The following is a 22654-nucleotide window of genomic DNA, read 5'->3' on the forward strand; positions in this document are numbered from 1 at the left end:
AAGCATTGACTTTTCCAGAAGTGCAAAACTATATGTAGTTTATATGTGCAGTGACTCAACAGAAGTCAGCAACTGATGGTCCAATTCCATATGCTACAGTTTGCACAGTTGCTGGAGACTATAAGAAAAGAATTTTGTTCCGATCCTGAAAGAGAAACTTATGAGTTCATTTGTATTCTGAAGGCGAAGTCCCCAGGCAGGATTCACCTTGATTGGCTTTAAACATCTACAGTTGGGATGATTGCCCTAAGCTCCATTTCTGCTCAACTGAGAGAAATATATGCCTCTGTTACATAGTGCATATCATAGAATCATAGAATCATAGGGTTGGAAGGGACCTCTGGAGATCATCTAGTCCAACCCCCCTGCCAGATCAGGGCCACCTTAGAGCAGGTTGCACAAGAACGTGTCCAGGCGGGTTTTGAATGTCTCCAGAGATGGAGACTCCACCACCTCCCTGAGCAGCCTGTTCCAGTGCTCTGCCACCCTCAAGGTAAAGAAGTTCCTCCTCATGTTTAGGTGGAACTTCCTATACTCAAGTTTGTGCCCATTACCTCTTGTCCTGTCACTGGGCACATATGACTAAATGTAGTTGTCCCCCTTAGAATGAAATGAGTTGTACTGTAGAAGTTGTAATTTCTCCCCATTTTTTTTTCAGGGGAGTCTCAACAATCTGAGATACACGTGTACACTAAAATGCAAACAGAGAGCCTCCTTCGTCTCCCACTGCAAAGTTGATAAGTTTGTTCTTTCAGCTCATAAACCTTGAGAAGCACTGTCTCTCCTCCAATTCAGGCTTCCCTCATCTGCTAGTCCTTCACTAACTTCCCTCAGATGGTTCAAAAACACAACTTGCAGATGGTGCAAAAACAAAACTTGAAAACTCACACATACAAAGAGAACTTAATATTTCAGTGATGAACATGCCTTCTAGATCCGCTTTTAGTCTTTGGTCTGTATCTGATGAGGATATTCCTGCACTTGTTGGTGCTCCAGCTCTGTTAGAGAAGAACAAGTTTCTGAAGTGTATGTCTAGGCTGTAGTCACGCACCGTGGTTGGTCTGTCCAACAATATGTGAGATTCTAGCATTTTAGTTCACAGAAATTCTGCCGTTTCTATTCATGTGTTGATGTGATGGAAGTCGCTTGCATGCAACCTTTTATTTTTCTTATTAGGGAACTGTATGGAGTCTGGCAGGGATGGAGTTAACTTTCCCCATAGCAGCCCTCATAGCTAAAACAGTGTTGATAACACACCAATCCTTTGGCTACAGCTGAGCATTTCTGGCACAGCATCAAGGCTGTCTCTCTAATCCTGCCTTCCAAAGGCCAGTGGGTTGGGGGTGAGCAAGAGTTTGGGAGGGGACAGAACAGCTGACTTGAGCTGACCAAAGAGTTACTCCATACCATATGAAATAGTGCTCAGCAACAAAAGCTAAGAGAAAGGAGAAGGGGAGGGAGCATTTGTTATTAAGGTGTTGATCTTCTGGAGCAACTGCCGCATATGCTGAGATCCTGCTTCCCGGGATCTGGCTGGACATCACCTACTGATAGAAATAGGGAATAAATATTTTTGTTTTCCTTTGCTTCCACACATGGCCTTTGCTTTTGTTTATTAAACTGCCTTTATATTGACCCATGAGGGTTTTTTTCGTCTTATTTTATCCCCTGTCCTGTTGAGGAGGGGGACTGTTTGAGTGGCTTTGTTGGCACCTGGTGGCCAGCCAAGATCAGAGCACAGTCCTTTTTGGCGCCCAATGAGGGGCATGAGGAATTCAAGATAGTAACTGGAGAGCTAACGGGCAAAATATAGACTAAACATTGCTAGGTCGGAATAATTGTGAGGAATTTTTCTTGTTTTAATTGTGGTGAAGGAATGACGGGTGGATTGTGTGTAAATTGTCCGCCTTTGTTGCTGCTATGATGATGTTATTTTGATTTTGGTGATGGAAATTATTTTGTTGTGAAGACTGTAGACTGTGTGATTAATGTGTATTTTAATGATCATTCTAATTTCATTAAAAGAAAATGATACAAAAAATAAATAATTTTATTAAAATAAAACTATAAAAAGAAAAAAATAATGACCCAGAAGGGAAGAGACAGTCCTACCTGTGACTTGCTGTCTCCCTGCAGAGCATGGGGCAGGGCATCTGTACTGGATTTACATGGCAAGGTTTTGGTAGCGGGAGACTGCAGGGGTGGTTTCTGTGAGAAGAAGCCAGAAGCTGCCCCTGTGTCCAATAGAGCCAACACCAGCTGGCTCAAAGACAGATCCACCGCTGTCAAAGCTGAACCAATTGGTGACAGTGGTAGCACCTCTGTGATAATGTATTTAAGAAAGGGTAAAAACTGCTGCACAACAGCAGCTGGAAGAGAGCAAGGAGTGAGAATATGTGAAAGAAACAGCCCTACAGACACCAAGGTCAGTGAAGGAGGGGGAGGAGGTGCTCTAGGCACTGGAGTAGACATTCTCCTGCAGCCCGTGGTGAAGACCATGGTGATGTGTCCCTGCAGCCCATGGAGATCTAAGTAGGAGAAGATATCCACCTGCAGCCTGTGGAGGATCCTACGCCAGAGCAGGCGGATGTGCCCTGAAGGAGGCTGCAGCTGGTGGAGAGCCTGCACTGGAGCAGGCTCCTGGCGGGACCTGTGACCCCGTGGAGAGACGTCCATGCTGGAGCAGGTTTTTTGGCAGGATCTGTGGTCCTGTGGAGGTCTCATGCTGGAGCAGTCCATTCCTGAATGAACATACCCCGTGGAAAGGACCCACGCAGGAACAGTTCTTGAAAAACTGCAGCCTGTAGGAAGGACTCACGTTGGAACAGTTCATGCAGGACTGTATCGCATCGGAGGAACCCCATACCGGAGCAGGGGAAGAGCGTGAGGAGGAAGGAGCAGCAGAGTCAATGTGTGATGAACTGACCGCACCCCCCATTCTCTATTCCCCTGTGCTGCTGGGAGGGAGGAGGTAGAGAAGTTGGGAGTGAAGTTGAGCCCAGGAAGAAGGGAGGGATGGGAAGAAGGTGTTTTAAGATTTAGTATTTATTTCTCATTATCCTACTCTGATTTGATTGGCAATAAATTAAATTAATATTCCCAAGTTGAGTCTGTTTTGCCTATTATGGTAATTCCTGAGTGATCTCCCTGTCCTATTTTGATCCACAAGCCTTTTGTCATATTTTCTCTCTCCTGTCCAGTTGAGGAGGGGGGAGTGATAGAATGGCTTGATGGGCACCTGGCATCCAGTCAAAGTCAGCCCACCACAGGAACCCACATATTGTTACTCCATTTTCAAACAGAAGAGGAGGATGATTTTGCTAGGAAAAAAAAAAAGATTATTTGCAAGTTGTTTATTCAACTTTAATTATCAGACAAAACTGGAATAAATCATTTAGTAAAGCTCTCATAAATTTTAAGCTGCCTTGAAGCTGTGGACACTTACCATTTTCCTCTTTTTAAATGTCTATGTTTAATTAATAAGCATATCTTGCATATATGCCATAAATGGTTGGCTTCCTTTTATTTGACACTGTGCCCAAAGTTTATTACTTTCTAGTGCAAAAGTGAAAGATTATCATTCATATGTTAAAGTAAACTGAAATTGATGACCCTGAGACATATAATATAAATGAAAGCAGGACAGAAAACCTAATTCTGAAAGTTGCTCCATAAATAATTCATGATTTTTCTAGAAATAGTCCATGAGCTTTTTATGACATTTTGTAAACCCTAAAGTTTTTATTACCATGAGTTCCATACTGCTGCAGTTGTAAACTAGTTTTGCAAATCTATAAAACATACAGTTGGAAGGGCTGTGAAAACAAGCATCTTTGTCCCACAGTGCATTGCGTCTTAATTTAGGTTGTATTGTCAGGCATTTCTAATTAGCTGACACATTCAACATTGAACCTAGTGTGTTGGGGAGAGAGAGACTACACTCTACGGTTCAAACTTGCAATTTATTTGAATTTCACTTACAGGTTTAATACGCCTCTATTGCAGGTTTTATGGATACAATGGAGGAATGCACTATTGCAATTTAAAAAGCAATTCACAGGACACACACTTACAACCTACGATTGATTTCCAGAATGTACTAACACAAGCACAAACATGCTAGATATTAATACCTTAAAAGGGTGCACCAATCACGATCTTAAAGCATGCCAAATACCTTATGTATGTTTCTTAATCACTTACCCTCTCTCTCAGGTAAAGCCTTATAATCTCTGGGAAGTCACCTTGTACAGCATCCCGGACAAGGGGGGAAGAATCTCCTGCAGGCCAGCTGTATTGTTGGAAAAGACTGCCTATTATTTTCTATCCAAACTTTACAGGTTTTATTTCCTGATGTGATGGGTCAGCAGGATTATGCTTGAGTGGATTATACTATCTGGAATGTTTATCTTTGGGGTGTGACGGCCCCTTAGTCTTCATTGCTAATTTAGTGATGTCTAGTACACAAAGTTACTGAATAGTGATGGAATGGAACTCAGCACGTTTTGTTTGTTAAGGGATTATTCAAGGCTCCATTCGAGTTCCCGTTCTTACTATGACACAGTGTTCAGGCAACCCAGGGCTAAAGAGTTTCCACAGCTCTTTCCCCCTCCCCCAGTCATCTCTGCATAGATAAAGATCTGTCGAGTCCAGGCAAAGCTGAGTCGAATTACAACTCCCTGAGTTTCACCTCTGTGCTCTGAAACCTGTTTAGCTAAGCCTATGATCCCATCCACTTAGTATGAGATATCTTTGTTAACTAAATAGAACAAAAAACAACCAACAACAACGACTACAAAAACCAAAACAAACCAGAAAAAAAAAAGATGGAGCTGCACCTGGAGAAAGTCTTAGAGCTGATAGAGTTGCACTAAGAATTCACGAGAAATAGATGCAATTATTTTTTAGGTTCTTTCTCCTTATGTAACACATCTAAGGCCAGAGCATGACTTCAGGGACTTACTGCACTTGGTGTTTTCCTTTTTTTTGCATTGATTGTGGTATTTCAAGGATTAACTTCTATTTCATAGCTATTACTGAGTAGATAAATAGGTTTGTACAATGGCTGGTTAAGCATAAACCATTCCTGACACATATACTGTTCATGTTAATTTAAATGGAACTCCTGCAAATAGCTTCCTATAAGAATTCATTGTCTCCAAACATTTTTACTACTGAAATTTTGTCATTAGAGTATTTTCAGAAATCTAACCTACAGGAAGGGAAGAGAAAAATTATGTGTTTTGTAATTGTAAAGGAAATTTTCTTTCACCCTTTATTTGCCCCCTTCTAATTTACAGCAAGAAGATAGTTTGAAGACATGCAAAATTGGGAATTCTACTTATTCAAGATATCAAATTTAAACTCAAAGATGCTGGGACACATGTGGCAAGTCACATTAGGATTCAGTCAGGTGAAGTCCCAGGTGACCGGAAAAAGGGAAACATTGCACACATTTTTAAAAAGGCTAGAAAGGAGTGTGAGGACCCTGGGAACTAGCAGCCTGTCAGCCTCACGTCTATGCCTGGGAAGATCATGGAACAGATTCTCTTAGAAGCTATGCTAAGGCACATGACGGACAGGGAGGTGATTCAAGACAGCCAGTATGGCTTCACTAAGGGCAAGTCCTGTCTGAGCAACCTAGTGGCCTTCTGTGATGGACAAGGGAAGAGCTACGGATGTCATCTATTTGCACTTCTGTAAAGCCTTTGACATGGTCCCTCACAATATCCTTCTCTCTAAATCGGAGAGTTAAGGATTTGATGGGTACATTGTTTGGTGAGTGAGGGATTTGTCTGATGGTTGCATCCAGAAGGTAGTGCTCAATGTCGAGATGGAGAGCAGTGACGAGTGGTGTCCATCAGGGGTCCGTATTGAGACCAGTGCTGTTGAATATCTTCATCAATGACAAAGAGAGTGGGATCAAGTGCACCCTCAGCAAGCTTGTGGATGACATCAAGCTGAGAGGTGCAGTTGACATGCTAGAGGGAAGGGATGCCATCCAGAGGAACTTAGACGAGCCCAGAAGTGGGCCCATGTGAACCTCATGAGGTTCAACAAGGCCAAGTGCAAGGTCCTCCATCTTGTATCAATACAGGCTGGGGGATGAAGGGATTGAAAGCAGCCCTGAGGAGAAGGACTTAGTGGTACTGGTGGATGAAATGTGGACGTGAGCCAACAATGTGTGCTCGCAGCATCAAAAGAAGCATGGCCAACAGGTCAAGGGAAGTGATTCTGAGCCTCTACTCTGCTCTCATAAGACCCCACCTGGAGTGTTGCCTCCAGCTCTGGAGTCCTCAACGCAGGAAAGACACAGACCTGCTGGAGCAGGTCTGGAGGAGGGCCATGAATATGATCAGAGGGATAGAACACCTCTCCTATGAGGAAAGGCTGAGAGAGTTGGGGTTATTCATCCTGGAGAAAAGAAGGTTCCAGGGAGACCTTATTGCAGCCCTTCAGTTCTTCAAAGGGTTTTATAAGAAAGAGGGGGATAGACTTTTCAGCAGGGCCTGTTGCGATAGGACAAGGGGTAATGGTTTTAAACTAAAAGAGAGAAGATTTAGACCAGACATAAGGGAGAAATTTTTCACTATGAGGGTGGTGAAACACTGGAACAGGTTGTCCAGAGAGATGGCAGATGCCCTGTCCCTGGAAACATTCAAGGCCAGGCTGAATGGGGCTCTTAGCAACCTTATCTAGTTGAAGATGTCCCTCCTCATTGTAGGGTGGTTGGGCTAGATGACCTTTGAGATTCCTTCCAATTCAAAGTATTCTATGATTCTGTGATTCTATCATTTTATGATCCATGAACAAACTTTCAATGTCTTTCCAAATGTGCTTAGGTTGGGAATCCATCTTTAGCATGTTGTTCAAACTTATTGGTTTCAGATGGAAAAAAAAAAGCTTTCCTTTTGTCCTAAACCACAACACCTTTTTATTTCATAGTCTTGGCAGATAGTAAGCCAAACTTCACACTCTCTGAGATTGCCATGAAATTGTGTAGTAAAAAAATATAGAATTATGGAAAGGTAGCATTCCATTCCATATATTCCTTAGACGTGGTTGTGACCTAGATCTCAAAATCATTCTCCACTGATTTACGTAGTGGCGGCCTTACTTTTACAGTCGTCCTTTTTCTTCTATTCCAATAAAATTTTTTTATCTTCCCTTTACCCAATCTCTTACGCTTTGACAATTCTTCACTTCAGAGCATTCAGTTGGTTTTTTTTTGACTTACACATAGAGTCAATTGAGACATGCACAGTCTACCATTGTCATAGTGCCTACCATTTTTAATAGTCAGTGAGACTCTTCATACACTAGGAGAATCTTGTGAATCAAGCCTTAGACTTCTATTCAATCATATCTTTTAAACATATTTTTAAATTCACCTTTATTAAGCAAAACACAATAACCAAATTCTGAGTGCTGCTGATTTCACAAGAGATTGAGCATGTGTCCAACACAAAAAGAAAAACAAATGCCTCCACTTCTGAATTGGGATAATAACAAGGATGATATTCAACTTTGTATGCAGGTGACTGGTAGGTGAATGTTATGAATGTGGCTTTTGTTCAACACTGTAATTCTCCTTACAATGCCATTTTTGCATTAACCTGCTTGTTACTACCTCTGGCGGCTAATTTCCATTTTTTTTCACACGCACCAGACAGCTAGGTTCAATAATGTTGTCTAACTTGCAGCCCCTCCAACTGCTTGTTATTTTATGGCAATAAAGAACAGAAATAAGTGTGTTCTCCACTTTCCATTCTTCACCCATAAGCATGGCTGCAGACAAATCTATCTTTCGGGCTAGTATTCTTTAAAAAAAATAATCTTTTCACATGATTATATGCTGCCTGTTTTAGAAATATGGTAGTTTCTTCTGTTTGGAAGAAAACTTGAAGTTCTGTGAAAAATTACTTAGAGAAAAAATATCTTAAAGTGCTTTCTGGGCACATGAAACAATCTCTGTTTTGTATGGAACAAAAGGTGGCATGCAGGTCAGATGGATACAGTGAGAGAGATAGGAGGTGACAAAAATGGGAGCCAGTATGCAAGACATCCAGGCTGATAGACAGGTTAGATTTTCAAAAAGATATAGAAAACAAAGAGTAAAAATATTAGTGAAATCCGTAAATGTGAAAGAAAGAAAAATCAAAATAAATATCAAAGCAATACGAGCCTTCAAATATAGAAACACGTAGAGCGTATAGTGTTTCAGTCAGAGATAATGGGAAGATAATATATAGGGAAGATGGAAAACTTGTCATGGAATGAGTAGAATAAAGCAGAACTGAAATACCTGTGTATTTATCATTCCCTCCACACGGTGGTCGAAGCTCAACATAGGCAAAGCACAATCAAATCCTGACTCACAGTAACAACTACTATCAAGGTGTGATGGCAAAGTACCATAGAACAAAGCCCTGGAGGGAAGAGGGGCCCAAGAAAGCTTGTTAATATTCAAGGATCACCTCTTTCAACCTCAGGAGTGATGCATCCCAGCAAAGAGGCAGACAGGCAAGAATGCCAGTAGGCCTGAGTGGATGAACAAGGAGCTCCCGGACAAAGTCAAATACAAAAAGGAATCCTACAAAGGGTGGATGCAAGGACAGGTAGCCTGGGAGGAATAAAGATAAATTTTCTGAGCAGCCAGGGATCAGGTTAGGAAAGCTAAATTGAGTTAAATCTGGCCAGGGATGTCAAGGGCAACAAGAAAACTTCTATTGGTACATCGGTGATGAAGGAAGACTAGTGAAAATAGAAGCCCTCTTTGGAAGGAAATGGGAGACCTGGGCACCCGCGATATGGAGAAGGCTGAGGTACTCAATGACTTTTTTGACTCAGTCTTCACCAGAAGTGCTCTACCATGCAGCCCAAGTTGTAGAAGGCAAATGCAGGGGCTGGGAGAATGGAGAATTGCCTGCTGTAGAATATCAGGTTCGAGACCATTGAAGGAACCTGAAGGTGCACAAGTCCATAGGAGCTGATGAGATTTACCCATGGGTCCTGAGAGAACTGGCGGGTGAAGTTGCTAAACCACTATCCACCATATTTGAGAAGTCATGGCAGTCTGGTGAAGTTCCCACTGACTAGAAAAGGGGAAACATAACCCCCATTTTTAAAAAGGGAAGAAAGGAAGACCCAGGGAACTAAGAGGCCAGTGAGTATCATCTCTGTGCCCAGCAAGATCCTGGAGCAGATCCTCCTGGAAACTCTGCTAAGGCACACGGAAAATAAGGAGGTGTTTGGTGACAGCCAACATGGCTTTACTAAAGGCAAATAGTGCCTGACACGATGGCATTACAGTGTTGGCAGATAAGGGAAGAGCAACTGACGTGACCTACCTGGACTTGTGCAAAGCATTTGACACTATCCCACACCACATCCTGGTCCCTAACTTGGAGAGATGTGGATTTGACAGATGGACCACTGGGCCGACAAGGAACTGGTTAGAAGCTTGCACTCAAAGAGTTGTGGTCACCAGTTTGATGTCCAAGTGGAGACTGGGGCCTGTACTGGGACTGGTGCTATCTAACATCTTTGTTGGCAACATGGACAACGGGATTGAGTGCACCCTCAGCAAGTTTACCAACAACACCAAGCTGCATGGAGCGGTCGACATGCTGGAGGGAAGGGTGCCATCCACAGGGACTTGGACAGGCTGGAGAGGTGAGCCCATGCAAACCTCATGAAGTTCAACAAGGTAAAGTGCAAAGTCCTGCACCTGGGTCAGGGCAAGCACAAGCACAAGTACAGGCTGGGCAGAGAAAGGAGCAGGCCTGGGGAGAAGGACTTTGGGGTGTCTGTCTCCCATGACATCCTCATTAGGAAGCTGAGGAAGTATGGGCTAGATGAGGTGACAGTGAGGTGGATTGAGAGTGGGCTGTGGGACGGAACTCAGAGGGTTGTGATCAGCGGCACAGAGTCTAGTTGGAGGCCTATAACCAGTGGTGTCCCCCAGGGGTCAATACTCAGTCCAATTTTGTTTAATATATTCATTAATGACCTGGATGAGGGGACAGAGTGTATCCTCAGCAAGTTTGCTGATGATACCAAACTGGGTGGGGTGGCTGACACCCCAGAGGGCCGTGCTGCCATCCAGCGTGACCTGGACAGGCTGGAGAGCTGGGCAGAGAAGAACCTAATGAGGTTCAACAAAAGCAAGTGCAAGGTCCTGTACCTGGGGAGGAACAACGTAAAGCACCAGTACAGGTTAGGGGCAGACCTGCTGGGAAGTAGCTCGGAGGAGAAGGATCTGGGGGTTGTGGTAGACAGTAAATTATCCATGGCCCAGCAATGTGCCCTTGTTGCCAAGAAGGCCAATGGAATCCTGGGCTGCATAGGGAAGAGTGTGGCCAGTAGGTCGAAGGAGGTCATTCTCCCCCTCTACTCTGCACTGGTGAGGCCACAACTGGAATACTGTGTCCAGTTTTGGGCTCCCCAGTTCAAGAGGGACAGGGAACTGCTGGAGCGAGTCCAGCGAAGAGCAACTAAGATGATTAAGGGCTTGGAGCATCTGCCTTATGAGGAAAGGCTGAGAGAGCTGGGACTCTTTAGCCTGGAGAAGAGAAGACTGAGGGGAGACCTTATTATGGCATACAAGTATCTAAAGGGTGGGTTGAAGGAGGATGGAGCCAGGCTCTTTTCAATGGTTCCAAGTGACAGGACGAGGGGTAATGGGCACAATGTAGTACACAGGAAGTTCCGTTCAAATACACGGAAAAACTTCTTTACGGTGAGGGTGACAGAGCACTGGCACAGGCTGCCCAGGGAGGTTGTGGAGTCCCCTTCTGTGGAGATTTTCAAGACCCGCCTGGATGCAGTCCTGAGTAATGTGCTCTAGGCAATCCTGCTTTAGCAGGGGAGTTGGACTAGATGATTTCTAGAGGTCCCTTTCAACTCTGAAAATTCTGTGATTCTGTGATTCTGTGATTCTGTGTTGGTGGATGAGAAGCTCAACATGAACTGGCAATGTGCACTTGCAGCCCAGAAAGTCAAACGTATCCTGGGCTGCATCAAAAGAATCCTGGCCAGCAGGTCGAGGGGGGTGATTCTGCCCCTCTACTCTGCTCTTGTGAGACCCTGCTTGAAGTACTGCATTTAGCTCTGGATCCCCCAACATCAGAAGGATATGGAGTTGTTGGAGCACGTCCAGAGGAGGGCCACAAAGATAATCAGAGGGCTGGAGCACATCTCCTATGAAGACAGGCTGTTAGAGTTGGGGTTGTTGAGCCTGGAAAAGAGAAGGTTCTGGGGAGACCTTATAGCAGCCTTTCAGTACTTAAAGGTGGCCTACAGGAAAGATGGGGAGGGACACTTTATCAGGGAGCGTAGTGATAGGATGGGGGGTAATGTATTTAAACCAAAAAAAGGTAGATTTAGGTTAGATATTATGAAGAAATTCTTGAGGGTGAGGGTGGTGAGATACCGGAACAGGTTGCCTAGTGAAGTTATGGATGCTCCATCCCTGGAAGTGTTCAAAGCCAGGTTGGATGGGGCTTTGAGCAACCTGGTCTAGTGGAAGGTGTCCCTGGCCCTAACTTATACTGGTGCTTTGCATTCTTCCTCCCTAGGTGTAGGACCTTGCACTTGCTTTTGTTGAACCTCATTAGGTTCTTCTCTGCCCAGCTCTCCAGCCTGTCCAGGTCAGGCAGTATGGCCCTCTGGGGTGTCAGCCACCCCACCCAGTTTGGTATCATCAGCAAACTTGCTGAGGATACACTCTGTCCCCTCACCCAGGTCATTAATGACTATATTGAACAAAATTGGACCGAGTATTGACCCCTGGGGGACACCACTGGTTACAGGCCTCCAACTAGACTCTGCCGCTGATCACAACCCTATTTCAGTTAAGGCGTTTCCAACTTTTCTGGAATCAAAACTGAAGCCTACTGGAACATTTTGTAATGCATTCTATTTAAAGTTAGTGACACTTAAAACACTAATCTTTGGAGACTCCTATCTGTTGAAAGCATCTTTTCTTTTTAGTATTTCACTTGTTCTTCTTTAATGCATACATTGTCTGGTATTTCTCTAGCTTGTAGAAATAAACATCTGTACCACCAGAAATGGGGTGCTTTTTGTACTTCAGTGTTTGTCCCATACAGATACTGACTTCATAACAGGAAAAGGTATGGGTCCATGCAGGCTCCTTCTGGACCCTAGTTTCCACAGAGGGAAACTTGGACATATTTTCAAGAGGGTAACCATAATATGTTCCAAAAGGTCCTTCATCTTCTTTCCAAGCTGGTCTGTAAGTTGCCTGATATGGACCATCATATATACCATGATATATTTACTTGACACTGTGCCCATATCTTCTCCCTGGACAGTATTCCAATATTCGCTACAGACTGGGGGCGGAGTGGCTCGAAAGCTGCCTGGCAGAAAAGGACCTGGGGGTGTTGGTGGACAACCGGCTGAGCATGAGCCAGCAGTGTGCCCAGGCAGCCAAGAAGGCCAACACCATCCTGGCCTGCATCAGGAATAGTGTGGTGAGCCGGACTAGGGAAGTAATCATCCCCCTGTACTCGGCACTGGTGAGGCCTCACCTCGAGTACTGTGTTCAGTTTTGGGCCCCTCACTACAAGAAGGACATTGAGGTGTTGGAGCGTGTCCAGAGAAGGGCTACAAAGCTGGTGAAGGGTCTGGAGGACAAACCTTATGAGGAACGACTGAGGGATCTGGGGTTGTTTAGCCTGGAGAAGAGGAGGCTGAGGGGAGACCTTATCACCCTCTACAACTACCTGAAAGGAGGTTTTAGAGAGATGGGAGCTGACCTCTTCTCCCTGGCGACAAGTGATAGGACAAGAGGAAATGGGTTCAAGTTATGTCAGGGCAGGTTTAGATTGGATATTAGGAAGCATTTTTTCACTGAAAGGGTTATTAAACATTGGAATAAGCTGCCCAGAGAGGTGGTGGATTCACCATCCCTGGAGGTGTTTAAGAAAAGGGTAGATGAGGTGCTTAGGGACATGGTTTAGGAGTGGTGGTGTTTTTATCAGGGTAGGTTAATGGTTGGACTTGATGATCTTAAAGGTCCCTTCCAACCTCACTGATTCTATGATTCTATGATTCTATTTTACCTTTTCCTGTCTAGCTGACCGTAAAAGATATGAACTTAGATTTCAGCCACAGTTTTTTTTTTTCAGATCCAGCCTGTCTTTGCTGCCAGTTATTATTCTGTCTCACTCTCCCCTTTCCAATGATTTCTCTCTCATCTCTTAACTTTTTTTAGTATGTATTTTTGGAGGGCCTCCCTTGACATTGCTTTCTTCGCAAGCATCAAATGCATGCAGCTCACATAAACATAGATACACTTAGGATTTTTAAGGCATTGATAAAGCTGATTAGAAAATATTTGTACTTATATAAAAACTCTCTAAAATGAAAATGCAGTATTTATTATGTCAAACAGATTTGAGAACTGACTGTTATCTCCCGAATAGTCACCTGTAAAAAATCGTCATCAATAGGTGGTTTCCCTGGGTTCCAGAGCAGTAAATACATTTTCAGTGCTGTCCAGGAAGAAAATACAGTAACAAAGAACTTCCTGATGTCAAAACCCTGATAGAAAGGTAAAGAGCAAACAGAACATAAAAGTCAGACTGAATGAATTTGAACAAATTTAGCTATTCAAACAAAATTAATTCTAGAATACCATGTACAAAGCAGTATATTTAGGAACAACTAATGCAAACTAATGGAGGATGTATTCTGTAAATCCCTAATTAGCCATGCAATTGAACATAAATTGTCTGGGCAATGCCATAGCCATGTGACTAGATGTCATACTTATTTTAAAGCCGTGAGGAAGAATACTGATTTTATCATTATATATATCACTGTTGAGACAGTGAGCATGGGAAACATATTCTGTAGTTGCCATTTTCAAAAAGATGCTAAGAAAGAGGAGAAGGTAGAGGAAGAATCAGAGGAAACTTTTTTGTTGATAAATATAAGTCATTCTGTCTAGCATATTAAAAGGAAATGGATAAGTCTCCTTGCATGCATCCATGACTAATGCTAAAGGGTTTTTGCTTAAAATGCAACAGGTAACAGTGAATACAGCAAACCAAAAAGGAAGCACAAGTAATCATTTTGATAATAATAACAAACAAGAGAAGCTCTTGGTTTTTTGTATTTGCAAAATCATCATCAAGCTTTGTGTATATAGTTATTGTAAATGAGAGTTTAATGGTTCCATGTTTCTTTTGGGAGAGCAGTGAGGTCTCTCTCTGGATGTTCAGTCAGCTGCTCTCATACTGAATGTGATGAGAAAGCACAGAGGTTTAGCCTGAAGAATTAAAAAAAAAAAAAAGGTAAAAGCAAACAACATAAAAAATAATCTCCTGAGAGCTCTTCACATCTGAAAGTATGGAATTAGACCACATAGTTCTGGGTCATAGAATCACAGAATGGTTTGGGTTGGAAGCAACCTTAGAAAACATCTAGTTCCAACTAGATCCCCCAATTAATACAGGGGCAGACCTGCTGGGAAGTAGTTCTGAGGAGAAGGATCTGGGGGTCCTAGTAGACAGTAAATTAACCATGAGCAAGCAACGTGCCCTTGTTGCCAAAAAGGCCAATGGAATCCTGGGCTGCATAGGGAAGAGTGTGGCCAGTAGGTCGAAGGAGGTCATTCTCCCCCTCTGCTCTGCACTGGTGAGGCCACAACTGGAATACTGTGTCCAGTTTTGGGCTCCAAAGTTCAAGAGGGACAGGGAAGTGCTGGAGCGAGTCCAGCGAAGGGCAACTAAGATGATTAAGGGCTTGGAGCATCTGCCTTATGAGGAAAAGCTGAGAGAGCTGGGACTCTTTAGCCTGGAGAAGAGAAGACTGAGGGGAGACCTTATTATGGCATACAAGTATCTAAAGGGTGGGTTGAAGGAGGATGGAGCCAGGCTCTTTTCAAAGTTTCCCAGTGACAGGACGAGGGGTAATGGGCACAAGGTAGTACACAGGAAGTTCCGTTCAAATACACGGAAACACTTCTTTACGGTGAGGGTGACAGAGCACTGGCACAGGCTGCCCAGGGAGGTTGCGGAGTCCCCTTCTCTGGAGATTTTCAAGACCCGCCTGGATGCAGTCCTGAGTAATGTGCTCCACGCAATCCTGCTTTAGCAGGGGAGTTGGACTAGATGAAGTCCCTTCCAACTCTGAAAACTCCGTGAAATGTTTCCCAGAGAAGTCTGAAGAGATAAAATGACAACAGAGGCCAATTTAGATCAGTAGGAACATAAAAAGCAATATCAAGCTGCAGACTCTTGAAAAATTAAACAATATGCTAGTGGGGAAGATTAATACAGAAATAAAAATAAATAGAAGCTAGTTCCAAATCACAAAGAAGAATTTATGTCTCTTTGCAAAAAAATTGCATGTCAAGTAGTTATGCAGTTTTCAAATATATACAAAGTAAACAGAGTATGTGATATTTTCCCTATTCTAAATGTCAGGAAAATGGTTAGAGAGAGTGAAGACAAAGAACTAGGAGATTTGTCAACTAGCTATGTAAATTTTACAGAATAAGAAAGTAGCAAATGTCTCTCCTAAGAAGCATGCTATTCTTTCATGCTGTGGATCTCTTATTAAAAGGATGTTTCTTGTAGCTGTCAAAAAAATTGTTTAAATGCTTCTTTGTGTGCACATAGGCATTCAGGTCCTAGAACAACCGAAGATCAGGAATGTGCAAAAGATGACATGGATCCCATTGTCTCCTGCCCTTTCTCTAGTCTCAGCTGGTAGCTCTTGGAAGAACACTAAGTCCTCCCCTGATTCACTTCCGAGAAATGGAGTTCAGTTTTTAAATATGAAATAGAACATGCTCATAAAAGTTTGTTGATGATACTCTAAGAAACATTGTAAATATCAATGAAACAGCAATACAATAAAAGGAAATGCAGAAAATTATAAAAAGAAAGCAACATAGTATTTGTTCAGAAAACAAGACATTGGGATATAATTATCTATTCTAAAACACGGATATTCAGTATGAAAATAAGAATGAAAACATTGGAATGAAGAAACATGAAAAAATCTTCAAGGTCTGTACAAGTAATGTACTAGGACAGCACCCTTTTGGTCTTCTGTAAAGGTATAGAATCACAGAATCACAGAACAGTTGAGGTTGGAAGGGATCTCTGGAATTCATCTGGTTAAAACCCCTTCTCAAGCAATCTCAGCTCTCTCAGCCTTTCTTCATACAAGTCTTAGCCCCTTAGTCGTCCTGGTGGTTCTTTGCTAGACTATTGCTAACATAGAACTAAAATTATCTCCTCCAACTGAAATACACTTTTTGGTCATTAAGACCACTTTCCAGAATGATGCTGATAATTTAGACTGGGTTCAGAGTACAAGAAAACAATCACTATCAGAAGAGTAGAAACAATTACTTCTGCGGAGTTAACTTTAAGAAAAGAGTAAGATTTTCTTGCAACTACAAGTATTCAGGAGACTAAACTCCAAGGAGAAAGTAGAATGATTTAGGGTGATAAATGAAGGTTAATTAGGAATAATGGACTGAAACAAAGGACAGTGAAAATTAGAGTGAGGAGCATAAAATTTCCTGACAGAGAGAAATCTCTTAACCTCTGGGCTAACTTTCTAAGGCAGTTACAGAAACTGATTTGCTCAGGACTATTATTACTGCTCTGAACAAAATGCCATCAGATCTTGCAAGGATCAGTGGTACATTAGCAGTGCAACGCATTAGGTGATTTGATGGATATTTTATCTTTCTCTTTGATGATGACTGTGATTTTCATACCTTACTCTCTGTTTACAGTAACATATTTTCCCAAATCAAATGGTCTTCATTATTAGACATGATTCATCACAGGTACAGGATTAAAGAAATTGATACAAAAAAATACCCAGATGTATGCATTCTTTTGTAATTTAAACAATACAAAGAATTTGCTTTGATAAGACTACTAGTTAACAGGACCAGCCAGTGCATAGTTAACAGGACCAGCCAGTGCATTGTCACAGAAACATCAGGAAATAGTTGCTATAACACCTCAGAACTGGTAAGGCAGCATAATTTTAAACAGAAAGCAAGTTATTTAATCATCAGTAAAATCCACTGTACCTAGTTTCCTGCAGATTCCTGTTTATTCTCTAGAAACAAACATCTTAGTATCGTTAGGCCCCTCTGTTTGTAACAGTCCCTCTTAAATTTCTATAATTATTCTCTTGTCTTTTCAAACTTTGTCTTCTTCCTGCCTTCCCCTTCAGTCTACCTTTATGATATCTGGTCCATGATCACGTTCCTTGGGTTCCTAGCTTGTCTTCTAATCTTCCCTCCCCCTGTACTAACAATAAGCTCCTTTCCATGTCCACTGTTTCACCTCCCAGTTTGTCACACACCCTAACTAGAAATTTGTTCTCTAGAGTGGGCAAAAAGCTGGAGAATAAAATGGGATAAAGGAAAGGATAAAAAGTCTTACTCATAAGATACTGGTAGTTCTGCTCCTAAGAACTTTATAATAAGGAAGCCATGAGAAGGAAAGGAATATTTGCAGTACTCAGAGACCCTCTTGCCTATCTCAATGAAAGGCTGCAGAATTTGTCATATTGATAGGTACATTGTTTAAGAGCCATGTTTCCTCACTGTTCTGTTTGGCAAATACTCTTCCCCTAAAGGTGCACATTTAGCGAGTTGCTTCTGTTACTATCTGCACAAAGATCAGTTATTTCCACTAGGACTGGAGAGAATGGTGTGGCTCGCTAGAATCTTTTTCCTACCTTTTCACTTTGTGTGTGCCACACTGCAAGTGATGTCACTTAATGAATACTACAGATTATTTTTTTTCTTTCTTTCTTTCTTATTATTGCCAACGGTTTGGTTTCTAGCTGTTATCATATTTCTACTCTGTTTTTTCTTGTCTTCACAGAGCTGAAGTATAATTATTCCCATTGTACTAAGGGTTGAGAAGTTTAATGAAGAAATGACCAAGGGTATTATTTTAGCAGACACAATTCGCATGAGTGTCTGGATAGTACTGAATATGGAATTAACATTTATATTATTGTCTGGTGTAAGGGTGATACTACCTATCAACAGACTAGTTCTCTGAGCTGTAACATGGCTACAGCATTTTTTTTTTTTTTTGCTACAGGGAGGATGCCAGCTTCCCTGGGGAAAAAAAAAAAGAAACCTAAAGGATGTTCTTACATTCTTGGAAATGGTTTGTCATAGTCATTTTGCTCAAAGTTGTTGAACTTCATTTTGTTTGTTCTCAGCTTCCAATTTCTACTTAGAGATAGAAATTTTTCAGATTTAGTTTATAGCCAATTTTAATCTTATAAAAAATAAAAATTTCTTTGAAAATAAAGAGTTTTCCTTTGATTGGTGGTTTCATTTTCTTTGCTGCTTCCAAGAGCTACAGTTCCTTCATCTAGCCAGAAAACAACCTTTTTGTCAAGGAATTGCAAAGTCTTTAGGTCACTTAACTAGAGAAGAAAAAAAGAATGTATCTTTCTTAAGAAGGAGAATTTAGAGACATTGTCTCCTTTCCAAACGATCAAGAAAGGCAGGCTAAAAAAAATATTTTTATTATAAACTGCTTTTCAGAAATAGGATAGGATGAGAGGCCAGAATTTTGAGATGTTCTTGTTTAAATGGGTAGCTGGAAAAGGGAATGTCAGTGAACAAAAGTCCAAACAGAAGCTCTGTAAGAAAGCAGAGCCTGTAAAACAGAAGTTTGTAAGAAAACTTATTTCTTTTTCTGATAATATTTCTCCTGTGTTTCATTGCTATGATAACGTAGTACCTCATAGGAATTTAGCTGAAAGGATAAGAGAAAAAAGTTTAGTGTTTTAACCGCCCCTTTTTAGGTCATTCTTTTTGGGCATAGAATCATAGAATGCTTTGGGTTGGAAAGGACCTCGAAAGAACATCCCTGCCATGGGCAGGGACATCTTTCACTAGCTCAGGTTGCTCAAAGCCCCATCCAATCTGGGCTTGAATGCTCCCAGGGGTGGGGTATCTGCAGCTTATCTGGCAAATATGTTCCAGTGTTTCACCACCCTCATTGTAAAAATTTTTTTCCTTGTATCCAATTTAAACTTACCTTCTCTCAGTTTAAAATTGTTGCCCCTTGTCCTGTCACTACAGGCTTTGGTTAAAAGTTTCTCTCTGTCTTATAAGCCTCCTCTAAGTACTGAAAGGCAGCAATAAGATCTCCTTGGAGCCTTCTCTTCTCCAGGTTGAACAACTCTCTCAGCCTTTCTTCATAGAAGAGGTGTTACAGCCCCCTGATAATTTTCATGGACCTCCTATGGATCCCTTCAAACAGGTCTATATCTTTCTTGCACTGAGGGTCCCATAGCTGGAGGCAGTACTCCAGGTGGGGTCTCATGAGAGCGGAATAGAGGCAGAGAGTGGGAGGGAGAGTGGCCTGCTGGTCATGCTCCTTTTGATGTAGCCCAGGGTACGGTTGTCCTTCTCGGCTGTGAGTGCACATTGTCGGCTCCTGTCCAATGTTTGATCCACCAGTATTCCTGAGTCCTTCTCAGGGCTGTTCTCAATCCTTTCTTTCACCAGTCTGTATTGATACTGGAAATTACTCTGACTCAGGTGCAGGACTTTGCACTTGGCCTTGTTGCACCTAATGAGGTTCTCATATGCCTATTCCTCAAGCCTTTGAAGGTTCCTCTGAATGGCATCCCTTCCCTCGAGCATATCAACTGCACCACTGATCTTGGTGTCATCCATAAGCTTGCTGAGGGTGCACTTAATCTCACTATGCATGTCTTTGATGAAGATATTAAATACTGTTGGTCCCAGTTGTTGGTCCCTTGGGGGATGCAACTTGCTATCGATTTCCACTTGGACATTGAGCCATTGACAACAACTCTTTGGACAAGGTCATTCAGCCAATTCCTTATCCATCTAACAGTTCATCCGTCAAAACCATATCTCTCCAATTTAGCAGCGAGAATTTTGTGGGGGGTTGTATGAAAAGCATTTCAGAAGTCCAGGTAGGTGACATCTGTAGCTCTTCCCTTGTCCACCGATGCAGTCACACCATTGCAGAAGGCCACTAAATAAGTCAGGCATGATTTGCCCTGTTGTCAGTCTCTAGTCATATCCCTGCCTTCTATGTGTTTTGATATGTCTTCCAGGAGGATCTGTTCTGTGATCATACTTGGCACAGAGGTGAGGTTGGCTGGTTGGTAGTTCCCAGGGTCCTAATTTTTACCCTTTTTAGAAATAGGTGTGATGTTTCCCTTTTTACAGTCTCTGGGGACTTCACCTGACTGCCATGACTTTTCAAATATGATGAAGAGTAGCTCAGCAATAACATCAGCCACATCCTTAAGGAATCTTCAGGACACTAGAGTGCATCTGGTTGGGTTGCATGGACTTGTGTTCAAGTTCCTCTGGTGTCTCAAACTTGATCTTCACTTAATGTAGTAGAGAATTCATTACCCTAGTCTCTGCCTTGAGTTTCAAGGAATTGAGAGATACGGGAAGAGTGGTTACTGGTGAAAACTGAGGCCAAAAATTGTTAAGTACACTAGTTATCCTTTCTTATTTATTGGGACGATACACTTTAATCTTCCTTTTCTGGCCAACATACATTGTAGAAGCCCTTCTTATACTTTGCATGCCTTACCAAATTCAGCTCCAACTGTGCTTTAGCTTTCCTGATCCCATTCCTACACATCTGGGCAGCATTCCTACATTCTTCCCAGGACATACGTCCCTGGTTATACTGCCTATACATTGTCTTCTTATACTTTAGTTTGACCAGTGAGTCCTTACTGATACATGCTGGTCTCCTGTCTTCCTTGCCTGACTTCTTAGAGCTCTTGCACCCTAAGAAAAATGGCCTTAGAGAGCTCCCAGCTGTCTTCTGCTCCTTTATCCCTGAGGTCATCTTTGCCTGTGCACTGCAAAAGAGTGTAAACAGCTTAAAAATTTGTATCGATTATTTATCTTTTAACACACAGATAGGATTTAGGACATTTCTGTGCTCATCACTCCTGATAAGACATCCAGGAAACCTTGCTGGCAAGACAGGCATCAGACGAGAGCAGTTCTTGTATCCTTGTGATAGGAATGATTCCTATCTCAACCATGCATCTGCGGTACCTTTCTACAGACTTTTTAACAGCTCTTCCTCCACACAGTTTAGCAATTTCCTCAGAACTCTGAATCAAGGTAAAATTATGCTGATTTAGTGCTGGGCCCTGGATCTTTGGGATGCAGGGAACCAAACTCCCAGGGGAGGTGGAAGCTGGGGGAATTTACAGATGGGGTAACAAGGAAAGAAAGTTACAGTGTTAATTGGAAGTTAAATGTGTTAACTTCTCACATCCAGGCAGTGAATTCTGCACTTTTCACTGAAAATCAGGCAGTGCTTTTTGTCCGAAGTGGTTCTTGGATGCACTACTGGAAGACAACAGAAAAGAAGTTTCATGTGTACCCAAGTCTGATTTTTAAAGTAAAAAACGTTACTATCCTAAACAGCTGTAAAGACAGCCTCCATCTCTTTGATTCACAGATAGGAATATAGGATCTACTAGCTAGAGCTAAATGTGAAACCATGCAAATTTGCATATATATATTATGAGACAGGGCTACTGCCTCACCTAGATCTTACGAAAAATATAATTCCTGAAAGTAACACTCTTTGTTTTCTAATTCTATAAATTAGTTTCACACCTGTTTATTGACATGTATGAAACCAGCATATAGATTCATAAGAGGAGACAAACGCAATGGTATTTCTGTAATTATTTAAAAGTTTGCTTTACTCACTTCCAGGCTACACAGATAACTCATACAAAACCAGTGCCAAAATGAAGGCAAAGGATCTGTTGGAACTTAAATTCATTTAATAATATATACAGCTATCTGGTATTTGGTGCTATCTATGGTACTGGGAATTATACTTTTAACTGATAGAGCTTCATATCAGAGAAGGCACTGGAGAAGGGATACTGCAGAAGCATATGTTCTGTTAAAGTAGTTAATACTGCCTGACTGTAAAGATAAAGCGGATCTCTATTAAGCATCTTGAGCTAGAAGTGATTAAAGAACATGACACCCCTCTCCCCAGTTTATAGTGGTGAAGGCAGGATTGTGTTCATTCAGTTTCTGAGTCAAAATTAAGGGACTATATAGAAACACTTTTTTTTTTTTTTCAAGTATAGTCTGAAGCACTTTGTTATTTGTCTTCATAAAAAGGAGAGTAACTCCTTGAGAGAAGGAAACTATGGTGGCTCTTTTACAGCTATAGAAAATCAGCAGTGATAGTGAGAACCTTACAGGAATCTCAACTCACACGCTCCTAATAGTTTACTTTCTAATTCCTTAAGCGGCTGTGATGAGAGTGGCTTGATGGTTATACTATGGTCATTGAAGGTCTTATAACTGGGATTTTGAGGCCTAGACACAATTACCGGATCAGGATTTCAGATTGGTCTGTGACTAAAATGATGCTCAACATTACTTAATTGATCCTTATTTATGTGAGCACTTACAATGAAAATTCAACCTTTTCTTTTCGAATGTGAAACCATATTAAAATTATAAAGTCAGTAGTCCTTTAAAGCATTTTTCATGTTTAGCAACAAAAGGTTTTCTAGATGAAAAGAGTAATTTGTTCTACTGGCCAGACCAGAAACAAACAAAAAA

Source organism: Vanellus vanellus, assembly GCF_965231255.1.
Source record: "Vanellus vanellus genome assembly, chromosome: 1".
NCBI lineage: Eukaryota > Metazoa > Chordata > Aves > Charadriiformes > Charadriidae > Vanellus > Vanellus vanellus.